The sequence below is a fragment of the Macaca nemestrina genome, chromosome 1 (assembly GCF_043159975.1).
Source record: "Macaca nemestrina isolate mMacNem1 chromosome 1, mMacNem.hap1, whole genome shotgun sequence".
Taxonomy (NCBI): domain Eukaryota; kingdom Metazoa; phylum Chordata; class Mammalia; order Primates; family Cercopithecidae; genus Macaca; species Macaca nemestrina.
The window spans coordinates 208744658-208750688 of record NC_092125.1 but is presented as its reverse complement, the minus strand read 5'-3'; the positions used below and the strand labels follow the sequence as shown (position 1 = coordinate 208750688).

At 45.9% G+C, this 6031-nt stretch overlaps 1 protein-coding gene across 13 annotated transcripts in view; it reads right to left on the bottom strand.

Annotated features, from left to right (window-relative positions):
* LOC105494466 (RH-like protein) overlaps positions 1-6031 on the bottom strand; it is a 66563-nt gene that overhangs the window by 892 nt on the left and 59640 nt on the right. The window lies entirely within an intron of this gene.

Below are 6031 nucleotides of genomic sequence, written 5' to 3'. Positions count from 1 at the left end.
TCTTTCAAGTGTTTGAAGAGCCTTCTTAGGTCTCCTTTGGCCTTCTCTTCTGCAAGCTGTGCATGCAGTGAATGCTGAAGTGTTGCCACACCACAGCCCAACGTACAACATCGCTGCCTGTGGCGTAAACTTGGACCACAGAACTCTGAAACCGGAAATCAGGGTAGCTAACACTTGTTTGCTAACATTTCACATACATTATCTCCTTTAAACCCTAACAACCCAGTGAGAGAGTCACTGTTATCTCCATGTCAGAGATGACGAGACTGAAGCTACAAGATCACAGAGCTGGCAGTGGTAGAACCCAGATCTGTCTGACGCCAGAGCACAAACTCGTAGAACATGGGATTTGATCTCATTTTATAGAGGAAGAAACTGAGCCCCAGAGAAGTGACCTGTCCAAGGGCACCAGCCTGCCAGTGGGTGAACTAGGACTGGAATTCAGATCTGCCTCCCAGAACACTGGCCCTCAGCGAGGCTAGGGGAGTCTGTTGGCAGGCTGCTGATGTGTTTTCCTACTTTACTTTTTCTTCTTTTTTTTTTTTAACATATATATATTTTTTGAGACAGAGTCTCCCTCTGTCGCCCAGGCTGGGGTGCAGTCACACGATCTCAGCTCACTGCAACTTCCCCCCAGGGGTTCAAGTAATTCTGCCTCAGCTTCCCAAGTAGCTGGGATTACAGGTGTGCACCACCACACCCAGCTCATGTTTTTGTATGATTTTGCTTTGCTTTGTTTTGTTTTGAAATGGCATCTCCCTCTGTCCCCCAGGCTGGAGTGCAGTGGCACGATCTTGGTTCTGCAACCTCTGCCTCCCCATTTCAAGTCATTTTCCTGCCTCAGCCTCCTGAATATCTGGGACTACTGGTGTGCGCCACCACACCTGGCTAATTTTTGCATTTTTAGTAGAGACAGGGTTTCACCATGTTGGCCAAGCTGTTCTTGAACTCCTGACCTTAAGTGATCTGCTCACCTTAGCCTCCCAAAGTGTTGGGATTACAGGTGTGAGCCTCTGCGCCCGGCCTGTTTTCCTACCTTACTTTAAAAGCTGGCTTTCCTTGTGTTGTTGGACAAGCATTTGTTGGACCCTTACTGTGTCTCTAGAACATTTATTTGAAATCAGAAGTACGGGTGATACCACTGTAACAAGAGTAGGTTTTTAAAACTTTGCATAAAACAGCAAGAGGGACTCTTAACACACTTTGTTATGTTTTTGTACCAAAACAGTAGTGTTTATATTTCTTGGCAATAAAATCATTTTTAAAAATAACCTGCAAATACTCAGAAGTCAATGGATAATCTTCAGCACATTGCAGTTACTTCAGAATCCACCCTACACTCAATCCAATCACTCTACTTCACTCTCAAACTTTCATTGTAGGCATCGCTTCCCCACTCAAACCTTTGGGAGTTTCCCATTTGCCTCAAGGATGAAATTGAAGTGGCTCTAGCCACCTTTCAGCCTTTTCACACACTGCCGAGCCAGGTTGCTCATGCTGCTTCTGTTCCCTGCCCCTTGCTTGGAATGCCTTGCACTTCCTGCTGCTTAGCCAAATCCAACACAACTCCATGCTCCATTCTCCCTGACCGCCCTAAGACCTCTCCCTCCTCTCATTCCAGCAGCTACTGCCAGGATTGCTTGTTTCGTTTTACATTATTTGTATTTATTTATTTTTTTTGAAACAGAGTCTCGCTCTGTCGCCCAGGCTGGAGTGCAGTGGCACGATCTCAGCTCACTGCAACCTCTGCCTCCCGGGTTCAAGTGATTTTTCTGCCTCAGCCTCCTGAGTAGCTGGGGTTATAGTCGCGAACCACCACACCTGGCTAATTTTTTATATTTTTGGTAGAGACGTGGTTTCACCATATTGGCCAGGCTGGTCTCGAACTCCTTATCTCAGGTGATCTGCCCACCTCAGCCTCCCAAAATGCTGGGATTACAGGCGTGAGCCACCATGCCCGGCCAAAACTTCAGTTTATAACACAATCTTTCATGTGTCTTCTGCTTTCATTAAAAGAATAAACCTTTCCCTTTTTTATTTCAGTTTAATAAACCATGGATTTTATTTCATGCTTAGCAAAGCACAAGAGCTCACTGACATGCATTTCTTAAAACTAATTCCGGCCGGTCGCCTGTAATTCCAGCACTTTGGGAGGCTGAGGCCGGCGGATCACTTCAGCCTGGCCAACGTGGTGAAACCCCATCTCTACTAAAACTTCAAAAATTAGCCGTGGTAGCAGGCACCTGTAGTCCCAGCTACTCAGGAGGCTGAAGCAGGAGAATCGCTTGAACCTGGGAGGCGGAGGTTGCAGTGAGCCGAGATCACACCATTACATTCTAGCCTGAGCTACAAAGCAAGACTCTTGTCTCAAAAAAAAAAAGGTAATAAAATAATAAACAAACTGAATTTTTGTAAATAAGTATCTGGTGAGGACCACGGTAGACTGCAGGAGGATAGGAGATTAGCATATCTGGCTCCTGGAGACCCATAACTATATTAGAATTATCTCTCTGGTACTTCATACCGTGTCACAAATTGGGTAATACATGTAGTGGAATGAATTAGCAAATGAATGAGTGCATTTTAATAAACCGTCGGAGGATGAGATGGGTGCCCTTGGGGAGTGGTGAGTGCTCCCTCCCAGAAGTGCCAGGCGTGGTCTGGCCAACCAGTGAAGCAGTGGCTGAGCTGGCTTTAATGTCCTTCCAACCCTGGCAGTCAGTTCCATGAAATTCAGTAAGAGTATTTAAAATGTCTTGTTGGATGGTTTGCAAAGAAATACAAATTTTTTTAAAAATCACCTCTGGATTTATCAGCTTTGCAAGTTTGCATCCTTGCCTGTTTAATGGGTATTTGGCTTTCAACTGCAAGCTGAGAATGGTACACTGCCGAATAAATGGTCCTACTCAACCGCGAGAAAACAAGTCAGAAGATTTCTGGGGGTGGGGTGGGGGTGGAATAACTTTTCTCTAGTAACTGTACTCAACACATATGTGGGGTGTCTTTGGAGCCAAAAGACATCAAATTTCTTCTTTTCTATGCATTAGTTCTGTCATTTTGGGCAAGTTACTTAATCTCTCTAGGCCTCCGTTTCATCATCTTCAAGACTGAGATACTTACTTGTTTTTTTTTTTTTTTTTTGAGATGGAGCCTTGCTCTGTCACCCAGGCTGGAGTGCGGTGGCGCAATCTCGGCTCACTGCAATATCCACCTCCCAGGCTCAAGCAATTCTCCTGCCTCAGCTTCCCAAGTAGCTGGGATTACAAGCATCCGCCACCATGCCTGGCTTTTGTGTGTGTGTGTGTGTGTGTGTGTGTGTGTGTGTGTGTGTATTTTTAGTGGAGACAGGGTTTCACCACATTGGCCAGGCTAGTTTCAAACTCCTGGCCTCAAGTGATTTGCCCACTTCGGGCTCCCAAAGTGCTGGGATTATAGGCATGAGTCACCTCACCTGGGCGAGATACTTACTTTTATGCAGGGTTGTTGTGAGGATAAAATCAGGTAATGTGGAAAAGCACCTAGCACAAAATCAGAAACTGTAGGCTTGCAATATGATAGCTCTTATGCTCACACATTCCTTCGTGGTTGGCTAAATCCCTAGTAATAAACTTTCACATTCATGTGGTGGTTTGTATTTTACAGAATGTTGTTACAGACATTATTACCTCACTTGATCTTTAAAATAACCCACTTTCTTAGATAGAGCAAAGATTACTACTCTTATTTTACCAGTGAAAGAGGTCGAGGAACTTGTCTACATAATACATACATTACATAATATAATACAATACATTATACACTACATTACATAATATATGACATTACAGAATGATGCTAACATCAGGTTTCCTCATTCCAAATGCACACTCTTTCTGGTTTACCTGTTGCTGCAGTGGCTAGTGTTAGATAGGGTTCCTCGGATTTCCTTAATTTATCTAGCAAATTTTTTTTCAGAGACGGGGTCTTACTGTGTCACCCAGGCTGGAGTGCAGTGGCAGGATCATGGTTCTCTGCAGCCTTGGCCTTCTGGGCTCAAGAGATCCTCCTGTCTCAGTAATCCCCAGAGTGCTGGGATTACACGTGTGGGCCACTGCACCTGACCTATCCGGCAAATATTTATTGCAACTCTAGTGACTGAGCTGGAGACCTGTCCTGTTTGTGGTATCCTTGGTTGATTAGAATAGTTATTCAATAAATACTTGAGGAATGAATGAATAGATTAAACCAATTTTCTGAGTCCTTTCAATAGAGTACCCTGATTCTGCTAAATAGGCAAGAACCCTTGCAGGGGACAAAGAGAGACTGGCTGTTGGGAGAAGCCAGGAGCTGACAGCTGCAGGAGGAAGCTGATAAAGTCAGTTACACGCAACAACACGGATGATTCTTAGAGTAATCACGCTGAGCAAAAGAAGCCAGACAAGGGGAGTACGTGCTGCATGATTCCCTTTGTATAACATTACAGAGGGCTGGGCACAGTGGCTCACACCTATAATCCCAGCACTTTGAGAGGCCAAGGCAGGAGGATTGCTTGAACCCAGGAGTGCGAGACCAGCCTAGGTAATATGGTGAAACCCCATCTCTACAAAAACAAACAAACAAAAAATACAAAAATTAGCCTGGCATGGTGGCATGCACCTGTGGTCCTAGCTACTCAGGAGGTAAGGGGGGGCGGATCACCTGAACCTGGGGAGGTTGAGGCTACCGTGAGCCATGATGGCGTCACTGCACTACAGTCTGGGTGACAGAGTGAGACCCTGTCTCAAACCAAAAAATTACAGAAAATGCAAACCATCTGTAGTGACAGAAAGTAGTTCAGTGGTTGCCTGTGGGTGGAACCAGGTGGATAGGGAGGGAGGAATTTCAAAGGAGCAGGAGGAAGTGTGTGGAAGTGATGAGTGTGCTCCTTGTTTTGATGGTGGTGGTGGTCTCTTGGGTGTACAAATACGTTAAAATGTATCAAATTATATACTTTAAATATGTGCAATTGTTTTGTTTTTGAGACAAAGTCTTGCTCTGTCACCCAGGCAGGAGTGCAGTGGCATGATTTGGGCTCACTGCAAACTTCGCTTCCCAGGTTCAAGTGATTCTCCTGCCTCAGCCTCCCGAGTAGCCGGGATTACAGACGCCTGCCATCACATCTGGCTGATTTTTATATTTTTAGTGGAGACGGAGTCTCACCATGTTGCCCAGGCTGGTCTCAAACTCCTGATCGCAAGTGATCCACCCGCCTTGGCCTCCCAAAGTGCTGGGATTACAGGCATAAGCCACCACACCCGGCCTAAATATGTACAATTGATTGCCAGTTATACCTCAAAAAGTTATTTGAAGAGGAAGAAGAGGAAGGAGAAAGGAGAGGAAGGAGAAGGAAAAGAAGGGGCAGGGTCTCTCCTCAGGTTCTCTCTGCTTGATCCCTCAGGCACAGGTGTCCAGGCCCATAATAAGGCTGCTTCTCTGTCCCCTTAGTGAGCAACATCTTGGATGCTGGGTGTGGCAAACATTGGCCTGGGATTCAGAAGGCCTGGGTTCTGGCTTGGCTCTGCCACTCACAAAGGTACAACACCGGGCGGCAGTCTGACCTCTGTTGGCCTGGACTTACTGTGACAATACAGGTCCCTGCTGGTCCAGCCTACCCACAGCATTGACTAGAGGATGGCCTAAGGGGACACATCAGAGTGCTGCGTAAACTATGAGTAGGTCAAAGGGAGAAGAGTGGGAAGGGGGCAGGGAGTGAGCCCCAACCTTCTTTACCTTCTTTCTAGCACAGTCTCAACAACAAACACTACAATGTAACACGGGACCCTCAGCAGCTGCTGAGTTGTTTGAGCTCTATGTCCCTTTGCTAAGTGATCTCAGACTCCTGTACAACACATTTTTTTGTGCCTGCCTGTTACCATTTATCAAGAGCTGTGTTCAGGACTCAGCCTGGATACTCACACACTGTAAGATTTTTTTTTTTTTTTTTTTTTTTGAGACACAGTGTCAGCTCTTTTCGCCCAGGCTGGAGTGCAGTGGCGCGATCTTGGTTCACTGC